This window comes from Sinocyclocheilus grahami, unplaced genomic scaffold, assembly GCF_001515645.1.
Source record: "Sinocyclocheilus grahami isolate Dianchi unplaced genomic scaffold, SAMN03320097.WGS_v1.1 scaffold540.1, whole genome shotgun sequence".
Classification (NCBI taxonomy): Eukaryota; Metazoa; Chordata; class Actinopteri; order Cypriniformes; family Cyprinidae; genus Sinocyclocheilus; species Sinocyclocheilus grahami.
In genome coordinates this window covers 726,855-742,425 of record NW_015505719.1, presented here as the reverse complement: position 1 = coordinate 742,425, position 15,571 = coordinate 726,855, and the positions used below count along the sequence as shown (strand labels likewise).

General features: G+C 41.7%; 1 pseudogene; it reads right to left on the bottom strand.

Moving 5' to 3' along the window:
* LOC107555608 (uncharacterized protein C1orf112 homolog) overlaps positions 1 to 15,571 on the bottom strand; it is a 32,323-nt pseudogene that overhangs the window by 181 nt on the left and 16,571 nt on the right.

The window sequence follows — 15,571 nt, the reverse complement described above, 5'->3', positions numbered from 1 at the left end:
ATTATATTTTTTTATTCAGTGGCGGAAACGGGCTTCCATAGTATACACACTGCCAACACACATTTATGTTCAAACCATGTAAAACCCTCACCAGAATTTGTTCAGGGTAAGACTGAGGCATAAAACACATTCATAGCCTTGGAACTTGAATGTGGATCGAAGACTGTCTGTTTCCCCTTCATTACTCAATTGTGTCTTGGGTAATGAACTGTTAGTGGTGAAGTTGTTTGTATAATATGCCAGCATTTTTTATGTTTTTAAAAGCAAGGCCGTGTGTAATTAAAAAAGATGGCAAACATCCTGTTAAGAATAAAGTTTGTGTTCAGTGGCGCCAATGTTACTTTATTTCTCTCACAAGTCTCGGTATCTCCTCCATCTTGTAGCTGTTATTCTGCCATTCCTGCAGCACAACAGAAGCCATGGAAAGCACCTCTTTCTCCACCTGCATCCGTGCCTCTGCGCACAGACCCCTCAGCAGAGTGTGGCGCAACACACACAGGTTCTCCTCCTGAGCAGGAGGGAAGTGCTCCACAAACGCCACCTGTCACAAGAACAACTGGTAAAATAAACTATATTACAAACTCATCAATGTTCTGAGGAAGTTTTATCTGCAGAGCGGTGTTCATTTTCTTTATCTGGACTTGAGAAAAAGAAACTAACCTGTTGTTTTGGTGTCATGAGAAATAGCACACGTCTAAGCAGCAGGGCCAAGTGAAACAGCTGATAACCCTCACCAGGACATGACCTTATCTAGACAGTACAACAACAATACAGGTCATGGAAGCAATTAGTGTACTACTAAAAACCTGAGGTTTTCTTGCAATTTGTTCAGACAATGTTTAAACCAAGAAAACTTAAAGAAATTCTAAACACTCTCCAATTGAATTACAATGGGTCAAGAGTGTTTAGTCATCTTTAAAACAGAAAAATTAAATTGTAAGGAAACAGAATAGAACAAATACATTCTTGAGGCAAAACATAGATATATGGTCTAAATGAAGACAAAGGTATTTGGACTTTCTCTAATTGTCAAATGTAAAGATCACACACACACACACACAAAAATGTATAGACTATTTTTTTAAAGAAATTAATACTTTTCTTCAACAAAGACACATTAAATTGATCAAAAAAGACAGTAAAACCATTTTTAACGATACAAAAGATTTCTATTTCAAATAAATGCTGTTCTTTTGAACTTTCTATTCATGAAAGAATACTGGAAATTATACTTTGAAATATATTTTTAAAAGTCATTCGTTTTCAGCATTACTGTTTTACTGCATTTTTGATTAAATAAATGCAGCCTTGGCAAACATAAGACTTTTTCAAAAACATTAAAAAAAATCTTACCAACTTTTGATTAGTTGTGTATAGTTAAAAAAAAATTATTTTAAGTTAACATGATTGTTTTTACTGTAATTTTGATCAAATAAATGCAGACCTGGTAAGCATATGAGGACTTTGTGTATTTGTGTGTGTTTATCCAAACACATACTGTATATAGAACCCATAGAATAAGTTGTTCACTAACACTTGTAATAATTAACAACATTTACAATACCACCAAGCACACAAGAAAAATAGCACAAGACTGTTGTGATAGACAGGTGTGTTCTTCCCCATGCTCATTTTGACACCAATTGTCAGCTCAGTCAGGGTGTAAGAGAGAAAAAGGACAGGTTCATTCCAGACAGGTTTCCAGAATACCACAAGAGCACAAAAAGGTCGCAGTCCCAGCACATTCCCACTCACCAGGTGAGCAAGAAGGAGAACATGATGAAAAGACAACTCGGCCGTGTCATACCTGAAGAGAGACAGAAAGAACACAACTCTGATATTGTATATAAGTATGCTTTTCTTGCATTCTTTAGAGCTGTAGATGTTTTCCAACTTGTATAGACACGTCTAAGCAGAGTATGGTTATCAATATTATTTAGGGGGGTTTAGGGGAATGACTCCTAAACCACAATGACAAAACTTTGGAAATTTATACTTAAAAAGATTAAAAACAGGAATGTCCCCTGATTGTTCATGCTCTGTGACAGCTCTGGAAAGTAGTAGTCATAGAAGTCCAATGGTCTACACTCATGGGTGTGTATCTACACTTACTGTGCCAGGAAGCACCAGACATCTGTGGCCAAGACAGCCGTCTGCGTTTCTGCCTGTAATACGGTGGCTAATAGTGACCGCTTCTTGAAAGAAGGAAACAGAGAGGACAACAAGACTATGTGATGTTTTTTCTGATGAAATTTTTGTCACTTGGCCAGCTGAAAATTATTTCAGCATTCAATTTCTAACTCCACTTTGGGCATAAATGAAATTTCTGTAAAAGCTAATATTAAAAGTAATGAGAACCATGTTAATCTTAGTAATCACAATAGCATAAGAATATAATTGTCAAGATTTATGTCAAGCTCCAATGCAACTGGTCTTTTCAAAACAAAAGATTTTAAGTACATTTTAGTTTTCACATAATCCAGAGAGAAAAAACAAGTTTTGTTATACAACACTTGAGTAGAATTCAACAAATTCAATAAAAGGGATCACTGACCAATGAAGCGAAGTGCTGAGCGGGCAGAACAGCCACACAAGCACACATATGCGCACACACACACATGCTGGTGCAGACTGACTCTACCCTGAGCCTGCCCTCGCAGCATTACCCCCGGCAACCACACCAGCACGGCACGCTCCAACATACAGGTGCATCTCAATAAATTAGAATGTCATGGAAAAGTTAATTTATTTCAGTAATTCAACTCAAATTGTGAAACTTGTGTATTAAATAAATTCTATGTACACAGACTGAAGTAGTTTAAGTCTTTGGTTCTTTTAATTGTGATGATTTTAGCTCACATTTAACAAAAACCCACCAATTAGAATTAGAATACTTCACAAGACCAATAAAAAAATATTTTTTAGTGAATTGTTGGCCTTCTGGAAAGTATGTTCATTTACTGTACATGTACTCAATACTTGGCAGGGGCTCCTTTTGCTTTAATTACTGCCTCAATTCAGCGTGGCATGGAGGTGATCAGTTTGTGGCACTGCTGAGGTGGTATGGAAGCCCAGGTTTCTTTGACAGTGGCCTTCAGCTCATCTGCATTTTTTGGTCTCTTGTTTTTCATTTTCCTCTTGACAATACCCCATAGATTCTCTATGGGGTTCAGGTCTGGTGAGTTTGCTGGCCAGTCAAGCACACCAACACCATGGTCATTTAACCAACTTTTGGTCCTTTTGGCAGTGTGGGCAGGTGCCAAATCCTGCTGGAAAATGAAATCAGCATCTTCAAAAAGCTGGTCAGCAGAAGGAAGCATGAAGTGCTCCAAAATGTCTTGGTAAACAAATGTAAGAATAATCAGAGACCGACAAACAACCAATGTGCCTTTCAACCTAAATTAGAATTCAGATACTAAAATGGAGTCAGATTGAGTTAAACCTAAATTGAATAACACTGCGCGCTGAAAAGACCGAACACGCAAGAGACCTTCATCCGCCACTGGGTACCTTCCTTGGGCCAGGTGCGCGGACCTTACACTAGTGAACCAAACTGAGAGACCATTTTGAAGGCTCAGGAAACCTTTGCAGGTGTTTTGAGTTGATTAGCTGATTGGCATGTCACCATATTCTAATTTGTTGAGATAGTGAATTGGTGAGTTTTTGTTAAATGTGAGCCAAAATCATCACAATTAAAAGAACCAAAGACTTAAACTACTTCAGTCTGTGTGCATTGAATTTATTTAATACACAAGTTTCACAATTTGAGTTGAATTACTGAAATAAATGAACTTTTCCACGACATTCTAATTTATTGAGATGCACCTGTACACCGCCTCAAACACAGACCATCTGTAGAAAGATGTAGTTTTTGCTGGCATTATGTACTTGAGCCAAAAATGCTGCACCTAGAGAAAACAAAATCTCTATTTAAGTAGGCACCATTTTCCACATTTCCATTTCAGAAAAAAATAAAAAATAAAAAAATAAAATAAATTATTGCCGACCCCAAACGTTTTACCAGTACTGTACAATGAAAGGCAATCTTATTGCCGTATTCCCTTTTGCTCCAACAGCCAAAAATCAAAAACAAAAAAAGTCAACACTATAAAATTTTATTTACGATTATCATTATCACATTTTTCACCTAATATATATTTTATATTTTTCAAGTTTAAGACTACTGATTTATTTTCTTTAAGAAAATAGCTAACTAACAAAATAAACTATCAATAAATCAATTAATGTTATCAATAAATGCAAAGACAATTCAGGGAATGTTGTATAATTAATGAAACAAACTCAAAATGATGTTCAACTGCATCACTGTTGACTAGTCTGCCAATTTCATCTTGCTAAATTATACAAATGTAAAGTACAGGGTTTTTACAGACATGAACAAGTTCAATTTAAGACTTTTAAGACCTTTTTAATACCACCTTATATGAAATTTAAGACCTAAACCTGTAATGGAAATACACATTATATTACATACCTATATGTAATATTTACTGTGTTTAATGTAAAAAAATCAATCAATCAATCGCTGTAATAAATTATATTTATTACTAAGATATACAGTGAACTTTTCATATCAGCAGACAATATTCGATGCATAATATCCCCACAAAAGCACCACATCACCGAGATTTTTGGTGGTGTAAACAATTTATTTTGAAGCAATATTTTCATCGTGTTCTATCAGCTTTTACATACTTAAATCTGCATATTTTTATTTACCTTTACAAAGGCCTATTTTTGCAAATGCATAAATAATGTTTGATATATTAAACATAAAACATTGAATACTGATATTTGAAATTATTTAAATAATAAAAAGGTACTTTAAATGTGAAATTAAAACCACCAGTAGGTGGCAGCAAGTCACTGTTAATAAGTGAGCCATTGCGATTGAACTGAATCATTTAAATGATTGATTCATTCAGGAACTAAACACCATCATGTTGCTCAGAGACGCACAATAGTGCTGTGGTTATGTTTGAAATTATTTTTGTTGTCGAAATACTGCAAAAACAGGCAATATGGTGTATAAAACGTAAGTCTCTTAATTAACTTTAAATTAACTAAAAAATAAATATCACATTTGTAATCATGGTAATTTTGGAGAAAAAAACGGCACTCTTCATGTGAAATTGATTAACTATATGAAGTGGTATAAATATATACATTTTCTGCCCCCATGTCTTGAATTTTGTGATCATTGTAAATGTATTTTAATAGACTGAATCACGCAGTGAAAGAGCGCACTGTAAATGCGCACGCGCACTAGTCTAGACTTCACCTAATGCATGCGTGCACTCTGTAGGTGTTTTGAATGCTTTTTGCGTCGTGAGAATATTCAGCAAAATAGCTCACTTGTCATGGTATGTTACTTAACTATATTATGTTATGAATAAACTAAACATTTTGAATTTTTACTTGTTTCTCTTCTGAGTTTCTTTATGTTTGCTTTTATGCTCATTTGTTCTGAAGTCTCTCACAAAGAGACAAACAGAGTGAGCATCAACAGCGTGACCTTGATACCAGAAATACACCATACATTATCAATCTCTGTTTACATTGAATGTAGGCTAATAAAATGAGAAGAATCATTCTTGTGTTTCGATGCTTTGCTGGTTATTTTTTTGTCACTTATGTTTTAATCAGGCTATTTGTCCGGTTGGGCAAATAAAATTGTTTTTTTTAACTAGCTAGAAGGCTGATCAGCTGTAGCTCAACCTATATTATTATTATTATTGAGAACATTAAGAAGGTAGTTCGACCTGTATTCTGCTACTGCGACTCCCACTCGAGCTTTCACGAGACATCACGGAGACATTTTTCCGTTATGTGAACTCCTTCCCTTCCAACCTTTCCTGAAGTCCTATTGGCTCACGCCAGTCCAAATGACTGGCCAATTGTCGCGAAGTATGCAAATCGCATGCAAATACTGACATGCTCAAGAGGCAGTATAAAATGCGGTGCACGTGACAATTATGTCAGAATCTTCTCCTTCACTTTGCTGAACAACCTAACAATATGGCTTATAAACTCATTCACACGATACCAGCCCCTCATCAGCGGCTGTCGTGTTTGGAAGACACTGCTCTTTTAATCAAACGATACCAGCCCCTCATCAGCGGCTGACGTGTTTGGAAGACACTGCTCTCTTAATCACACGATACCAGCCCCACATCAGCGGTCTGCCGTGTGTAGAGGACTCTCTCACTAGACGCTCTCTCACTCATTCAAGGTGATATGCAGCCCCCACTTCAGTGCGGCGATAAGCGCTTCCGTTTCTTACCCACTCACCAGCAGTAAAGCGGCCCCCGCCTCAGAGCGGCAGTGAGTCACCTGATGCCCCTGCGCAGAAAAGCGTGCGAAGGCAAGGAGTCAGATGATGCCCCTGCGCGGAAAAGCGCATGAAGGCGAGGAGTCACCTGATACCCCTGTGCGGGAAAGTGCGTGAAGGCGAGGAGTCACCTGATGCCCTTGTGCGGAAAAGCGCGTGAAGGCGAGGAGTCACCTGATCCTATCAGCCTTCCAGATTTCGCTGGACTATTACGTCAGTTGTTCACGCCCCTACGAAGTGGTGTTCAACTAGGTCGTATAGCCATTCACAGTCTGTAGTGACAGGCGCAGATGCCGCCACCCACACCGGTTAAAAAGCGTCATGCAAAGCTATGAGCCACGTGATGCCGAGGCGCGCTTTCCAGCAGCAGACCGTGAGATCGAGGTCTTCTTTGGCGCACGACTCATCGCAGTGCAGGGACACCAGGCCTGCAGCCGCTACCACTGCTGCCCCTCACCAGGAGCCGGATGTGCGGAGAAAAGTGTAAAGGGACCCGGGAAGAGGAGCCACGGCAAGCGGAGGAGCCCGCGCCGTGACTCCTGCCTGCCGTCAGCTGCCAAGCCGTTGTCCTGACAGCCTGGAGAGGAGGGAAGAGTACACGATCGGCCCAGCCCCCAAGCGCCGCAAGCTGTCTCAATTTTTTACATTTGTGTTTGATGAGTGTGTGATCATTAAAAAATGCATTCATTTGCACAAAAGAGCTCTTTCCTCCTCACTCAGTCAATGTAGCACCACTCGCCCCGCCTCAGAGCGGTGCAGAGCCGCTGCCCACACAGGTTATAGCCACACAGCACTCGCCAGCGCATCCAACAACCAAGCCACTAAAGTCGCTATGTCAGTTCCTGAGCACATGGAAAACTATTCCGGGAATCTCATGCTGGTTACTCGGTGTGATAGAGCATGGGTATGCCCTTCAATTCAGATGCACACCACCCCGTTTCAACGGCGTAGTGCAGTCTCTAACATTGCCTCGAAATGCCCTGGTTCTGAGACAAGAGGTATGCAATCTGCTCGAAAAAGGAGCGAGCTGGAGAGTGGTATTTACAGCCGCCATTTTGTGGTGCCCAAAGATGGAGATGGAGGACTCTGCCCGATTTCAGGCCCATCAACAGAGCGCTCTCTGCAAGCATACGTTCAGGATAATAACGCTGAAACAGATCCTGGTGCGAATTCGCCCCGGGGACTGGTTGCGTGAATTTAAAGGACACGTACTTTCACTTTCAGATAGCACCGCATCACAGATGCTTTCTGAGATTTTCTTTCGAGGGCACAGCGTACCAGGACTCTGTTCTCCCAGTTGGGCTGGCTTGGGGCCCGTGCACTTTCTCGAAGTGCATGGACACAGCTCTCGCCCCCCTCAAAGCGAGCGGGATGCGCGTTCTCAATTATTTGGATGACTGGCTAATCTTAGCTCAATCACGGGACACACTAGCCAGCCTTATCGACAAACTGCTTTGTCACTTGGAGTTCTCAGGGCTATGTGTGAATGTGCATCAGAGCATTCTCGCCCCGAGTCAGTCTATAACGTATCTGAGAGTGTGCTTCGACTCAGTGGAGAGGCGCTCGCCTCTCTCGGGAGCGCTCGGCGGCCCTTTTGTCTTCCCTGCGCCATTTCAGACTGGGCAGCTCTGTTCACTTGAAGGAATTTCAGAGGCTGCTGGTACTCATGGCAGCGGCATTAGCGGTATGTCATCTGGGTTTACTACACATGCACCCGCTGCAGTTATGGCTGAAATCTCGAGTCCCTTGGACGGCGTGGACTTCGGACCGTTTGCGCATCGCAGTCTCCCGCAGCTGCATCGAAGCTCTGAGGCTGTGGCACAAAGATCTCTTCAGCCGGGGGCTTGGTGACGTCACGTGTCGTGGTCACGACAGACGCATCGACTCGGGATGGGGAGCAGTGTGCGAGGGCATGCCGGCTTCAGAGCTGTGGTCAGAACCTCAGAGCCAGTGGCACATAAACCGCTTGGAGCTGGAAGCAGTGTTCTTAGCTCTAAAGGATTTTCAGCCGCAGCTGGAACAGCGACATGTACTGATTCGCACCGACAACGTCTGTGGTTTCGTACATAAATCACCAAGGGGGCGTACGATCCAAGGCTCTGTACAAGCAGGCAGTGAATCTCCTGTTATGGACGGACAGTCACTTTCTCTCCATCAGAGCAGCGTTCATCCCCGGTCTCTTGAACCGCGGGGCAGAAATGCTTTTGAGGAAGGGGATTCCTCAAGGAGGGTGGAGGCTGCATCCCGAGTCAGTTTGGATAATTTGGACCCGCTACGGGAGAGCGGAGGTGGATCTGTTCGCCACGAGCGAGAATGTGCTCTGCCTGCTGTTCTTCTCCCTGTCTCACTCCCCGCTGGAAGGGCACGCTCTGACATCACACTGGCCAGCAGCCAGGCTGTATGCATTCCTCCGATCAAGATAATGCAGCTGGTGATATACAAGATCAGGGAGGAGGAGGGTTAGGTGACACCCATCGCCCCGAACCGGGCGAACCAGCCTTGGTTCCCGGACCTGACAAAGCTGCTGGTGGCGCCGCCCTGGCCGATCCCCATCAGGAAGGATCTGCTGTCTCAAACGAGCGGCTCGGTGTGGCAACCCAACCCGGAGTTATGGAGCCATCATGTGTGGCTGCTTCTGGGATAATCAGAGGAGTGATGACCGCCCTGCATTCTCGTGTGCTTGACACGCTCCCAGGGGCGCGGGCGCCCTCCATGAGACATTTGTATGCTCTAAAATGGGGAGTGTTTGTGGTGCCGTGATGTTCATATCGACCCAGCTGCTTGCTCCGTGTCGGATGTTCTGCATTTTCTACAGTACAGGCTAGATAGTGGATGTCTACCATCAACATTGAAAGTCTATGTGGCCGCTATTGCCTCGTTTCATTCCCCACTGGGTGGGCAATCAATTGGTAGGCACGCGCTGGTGGTGAGTTTTCTTAAGGGGGCGAGGAGATTGCATCACTTTCCGGCCGAGACCGGGCTACATGCCTAAACCACTATCTACCCCCTTCAGAGTGCAGACCGTTTCGCTGTCTGACATGTCTTCTGAGTCATCGACCTTGCGTGATGCGGACGCTCAGATTTCGGTGTGCCCCGTCATGGCTTGAGTATTGTCATTGACCTTTTGGCCAGCTTTTGGCAATCTGACCAGCTTTTCGTGTGCTACGGTGGTTATGAGAAGGGCCGGGCCGTGTCAAAAAGGAGGTTTTTCCACTGGATTGTGGATGCTTTTCGTGTGCTACGGTGGTTGTGTGAAGGGCTGGGCCAAAAAGGAGGCTTTCCCACTGGACGGCTGTTATATGAGCCAACGTTTGGAATGTCCTTTGCACATTAGGACCCACTCAACAAGAGCTTTTGCCTCCTCCTGGGCGTGGTTGAGAGGTATATCTATTCAGGATAACATATATGCTTTGCAGCTAGGCATGGGCCGATTACCGGTTTCAAGGTATACCGCGATTTGAAAATTTCACGGTTTCAAAACCGCTAATATTTTCCGTTATACCACTCCTGCGGTATGCACTTTTTTCATGTCTCCTCAAAGACTGAAAGTGTAGGAATCCCTCAGGTTGAGTGCAGTGTACGACCCTCCTCCTCCTGTTGGTGCGAGCGAGCGGTCAGTCACGTGTGTAGGATGGCCGAACTTAAGGAGCTTCCCTTGGAACTTACGCGGTCGGCAACCGGACGTTTTTTTGTCTTATTGCAAGCAACTCGTCTCTGTTCTGGACTTGCACAAACTGCGTCGCAATGCAATCGTTTTCCAAAATGTCATTTATGTGAAAATATGAAGTCTGTAAACGCCCGTTAACACAGGCCAGAGACGTTGAAGACGGACGCACAGAGAAAAATACTGTAGCAGGCAGATCACTCACTGTTCATGAGGCACGAACTATTGAAAGAAAATCCTCAATATTGATTTGGGGGTTTATATGAATGCGTTTCTGAGGGGAACTGACTGTATTCAGAAAACTTTACGTGGTATTTTCTTTTAATCTCGTCTCTGTATAGTTCCTATTAAAACAGTGTTTCAGCGCAGTGCTGCTTTGTTTACAGCGGTAACCAAGGAAACGCCGAATGTGGTGTTTGAGAAGTGCCTCCTGCTGTCAGAGAGTGAATCTGCCTCTCATTCAGAGCTTCAACTGTTTGCTTCGTTCAGACAAGTAGTATAATTTCACAAAGCTAGTCAGAACATTGTTTTTGTTTAAAATGGGGTTATTATCAAATCAAATTATATATATGAAATTATATAACTAAATTATATGAAATTATATAAATGATATGTATATGAATTATATAACTAAAATTAAATAACTAATTACAGATTTAGGTTAAATAAAGATGTCAGTCTTTATTTTTCTACTTTTTAGGAAACAAATCAAAGAAAAAATAAACAAATTCTACTGATCCTAAAATTCTATATTCTAACCTATTTGCAGCCGGCTGGTCTTCTCAGAATACCTTCGCCAGGTTTTACAAGCTGGATGCTCAGTCCTTAGCCTCCCAAGTGCGGTCGGTGAGTGACTGATACACGTTTATGCTACCTCTATTCATGTGTGTTTGCTGTCTCACACAGTAATTACTCTGCGCAGCCCTATATGCTATTGTTGCTGTTGTCTGCCCTGTACTCCGTGCAGCTCCTGCTATTCAATGTCTAATTCGATTGGTGTACCATCATCATGTTATGTGCAATACTGCTGCTTAACACAGTTATCTCTGTGCAGCCCCCCCTCACAATACTGTGGTTGTTGTTGCTTCTAGTGTTGGGTCGTTTCGTTCATTTTGAATGAATCTTTAATGTGACATGGGAAGAACGAGTCGTCACGGGGAGTGATTCGTTCAGTCGCGCATGCGCAACATCCTATAGGTTCTGTACTGGAATTAGTCAAGTAGTTCACCTGGTTCGAGTCTTCTGGTTTTTCAGAGTCGTTCGTTCATCACGTGACAGCCCCATAAGCTTAACCAATACAGTCTGAGCCGGAAAGAAAATTGATTAGTTCATCTCTCGAGTCTTCGGGTTTGAGTCGTTCATTCATCACGTGACAGCCCCATAAGCCCAAACTCGAAGACTTGTCAGATAAGAGGTGAGGTGAGCTAATCATAGACTGAAGACCCAGGTAAACAATGAATTAATCTTTTCTGTTTCTTATAGCAGTTTTGTATTGCTTTTAGTGTGATCAACGTTTGCATAAGTAGTAGATGTGTTAGGGAAGTAACACGTAACGTTTTAATAATATTTTGCTAAAATTAACGAAATGACTCGGAAAAAAAGATTTGTTCATTTTGCTGAACGAGACTCAAAGGTCCGAGTCGGTAAAATGATCCGAACTTCCCATCACTAGTTGCTTCTGCCCTGTTTCTCAGCTATACGTTATCACTGACCAGATATGCAAATTTCGTATACCTGGGCTTTAGACGCTCATTGGCTTATCTACACCTGTCAGCTGAGAAATGTCTCCGTGATGCCTCGAGTCGTGAAAGCCCGAGAGGGAACGTCTCCGGTTACTATCGTAACCTCGGTTCCCTGAGAGCGGGAATGAGACATCATGGCGGTCGCCATGTTCGCTGCTCGACCAGCTAAGCGGCGTTCAGTATCAGATTCTGACATAATTGTCGCGTGCACCGCATATTATACTGCCTCTCTAGCATGTCAGTATTTGCATGCGATTTGCATACTTCGCGACAATTGGCCAGTCATTTGGACAGGCGTGAGCCAATAGGACTTCAGGAAAGGTTGGAAGGGAAGAAATGTCTCCGTGATGCCTCGAGTCGTGAAAGCCCGAGAGGGAACGTCTCCGGTTACTATCGTAACCTCGGTTCCCTGAGAGCGGGAATGAGACATCATGGCGGTCGCCATGTTCGCTGCTCGACCAGCTAAGCGGCGTTCAGTATCAGATTCTGACATAATTGTCGCGTGCACCGCATATTATACTGCCTCTCTAGCATGTCAGTATTTGCATGCGATTTGCATACTTCGCGACAATTGGCCAGTCATTTGGACAGGCGTGAGCCAATAGGACTTCAGGAAAGGTTGGAAGGGAAGAAATGTCTCCGTGATGTCTCGTTCCCGCTCTCAGGGAACCGAGGTTACGATAGTAACCGGAGACGTTCTCGCTGATGATGCAGTAACTACCGCGGGGGAGAAAAAAAATCTTCGGTCGGTCTGTCCAGTGATTGTAAACAGTCACAGTAATGTGACCAAAAATATTTAAGACCCATTGAATCTGAATTTAAGACATTAAGACTTTTTAAGGCCTTTTATTAGCAAAATGCTATTTAAGACTTTTTAAGGACCGACACCCTGAAAGTACCTGGGAGTTTCCTCTGAAAACTGGCTGCCATCACTCCACAGCCACAGGACCTCCTCTGGCTGGGAGGAGAGTTTACCCAGTACATTCACCAGTAGCAGACGAAGCTCTGTACTGCACTCTAAAATGCACAAGCAACAAGAAAAACTAATTGGCAATTAAAAAAAAAAAAGAAATCTAAAATTAAAATTTTGTTCCCAAAATTTTTTAGCTACCTTGTTTGAACTGTGGTCAAGTTTTATTAATTTGTTCTTTCATTTTAATTTCGTTATATCTTGGCCATGATTTACCTAAAACAAGGAAACAAATTAAAATGTTGTGGGAATAACTTTTTGTTTTTATCCCCACCCATGAACTGCCCTGTAACAATGAAAGGGCACGAGCACTAATTCAGTTTAAGTGACCTGGAAATGCACAGGATATACACTCAGCAATGTGTCATGGACAGTCAGTATCTCTACATTTTTATGCAACTATGTCCTTGGCGTGAAAGAAATTCATCAACAATTCTTTTCACCCTCCTGAGATTTTGCAGACAGTGACCCACCACTCACATTACAATCAGAACAAAACCTTAAATGACCAAGTTAAGTGATCTATGAACTTACAATGTACAAGCCAAAGGAGGAAATGTTAAAGGAATGTTCCAGGGTTCAAGAGGACCCTGGAAGTTGTTATAATAGTTTGCAAGAAGAAGTTCACGGTGATTTGGGTCCAGGACAGATTCTGCAAAGGGTCGGAAGGAGAGCAGCTGTGTCAGCATGGCATCCATGGGAACCAGAACCGCCACTCTCAACTCCTCACTGAGGGCAGAGGGCACAGACGGGGCACACACAGAGGGAGGGAACTTGCTGAGGAGGGAAAAACCACAAGCTTAATTAGACAATAGACAAAACCAATACTTTGACATGATTTTAAAATCATGTTGCTTGAAATCCCCATGTTATGAATGTTGACCTTGCAATATATCTTTCATTTACCAGTGGATTTGGAGATACAACCGGAGAAATCGACAGCACGACTTGGCAAGACATGTTTTAAATTCCTATCACATGACAAAAAACAGAACATTATAAATATTTCAGACTTTTACAATCATTTTAACATGTTCTGATGTTTTTTAACTTTCACTTTCCCCTCAGTTACCTTTGTGTAGTGGACTAATGTGTTGGCAAAAAACCTACACATCTTTGTTGATTTTTGGAAAAGCTTGTATTCTGGACAGTGCACAACTTCCTATGAGAAACAAAAGGAGGAAGTCAGATATGAGCTGACCTTTTATATAAAAACACTTTCTTATTTTAACTTATCCAACAAAAAGTCCATGATAAATGATTTTAGGTCACCATTATTGCAATAAAAAATACTGGGGCAACCAATAAAAAACAATTACCATCTCTGTGTTAATTTTTATTTTTTATTTTTTATAAAGTATCCTGTTCAGTTAAAAAGTTTAACTGATGATGATTCTACCTGTAGGCCTGCCTGTTGGATCTGTTGGGCCAGCTCAAGACAGTTTTGGACAGATGTATATAGGTCTTCACACAACGAGAAGGCTATGTCAGTGTGGCGAAGCCGATCTTCTACAAGAGACTGGTATTTCACACCCTGTCTGAAATCAAACACAAACTGTCAGTAGTACATACATTTTTCAGAGATTTTAGATTAAACAATTAAGTATTATGTGCAATTTATAATGTCTGATTGTTTCTAAGGCTAAAGTTTGGGACAAGAAGATTTTGTTGGCTGTGTAAAATTTTCTAGTTTAAAAAAAACCCTGGACTCTTGTTATTGGCATTTAAATCATGCAGCAAAAGTGAGACTTTCCTTTTTACTTCAGCACATACAATACCTCTTTATATGCAACATGGCCATAAAATATATGTTTCAATTAAAAGCAGATTTAAGATTTCATGATGCACATTATACTCACTTTATGATACATTTCCATGTGTTAGCATGTAGCAAAATGTCCAATCTGGATATGACTGACTATATGTCCAGCAGACTGTGAATCACTGCAAGCCAAACAAAATTTAAAATATCTTGAAAAGTGCATCCATCTCTTCACTTGAGATTGCTCACACAGATACCACAAACCTCTGACAATATCCGACACTTCAGAAGCAGTGTCCTCCAAGTTAATTTTGACCAACAGTTCCATCAAGCCCTTATGCAAGGAATAGGCCTCTTTAAACAGGCCCTGAAGCAGATCGCCCACCAATGACAGCCTTCCACTGTACATGACCTCACTGTCCTATAAACACATCAACATCAAACTGAAATTTACAGAAAATAAAATTCTGTAGGTTATGAGCAAAATTCATAACCACTATTGCAGTTCAAAAACACACTAAAGCAGTAGTGTTGGGCGATATGCTCCATAGTCATCCCATCCTATAGTCAGCCTGTGAGATCGCTGATGCACAATATCATTGTGCTAATTTGTTTAATTTATTTTAGCTTAATTTACTTCCAAATGCCTTGTCCAAATACCCACACTTTCGGTCTTTGCACTTGACCACTTATATGATGTATTTCCTGTATTTGGCCCAAGTGTTCCAAGCGATGATGAAGACCACAAGTGTGTGTGAAACTTTTCATTACCTGATCAGACACACTTATAGTGTTGTAAACATGTGTTGTAAAAAAAAAAAAGTGTTTACATAGCCTTATTTTTTTTATTTTAAATACCTTGGATTTTAAATGTCTGTTCAGTAGTCCCTATAACATGATGCCCAGGTTAAAAAAAAAAAGTACACTTCCATAATGTACTTAAAGTGCTCTATTTTTCACGCACTAATTTTGTACTTGATGTACTAAAAATTATTCTTTAGTACTTCTTAAAGGGGTCATATGATGCGATTTCAATTTTTCCTTTCTCTTTGGAGTGTTACAAGCTCTTGGTGCATAAAGA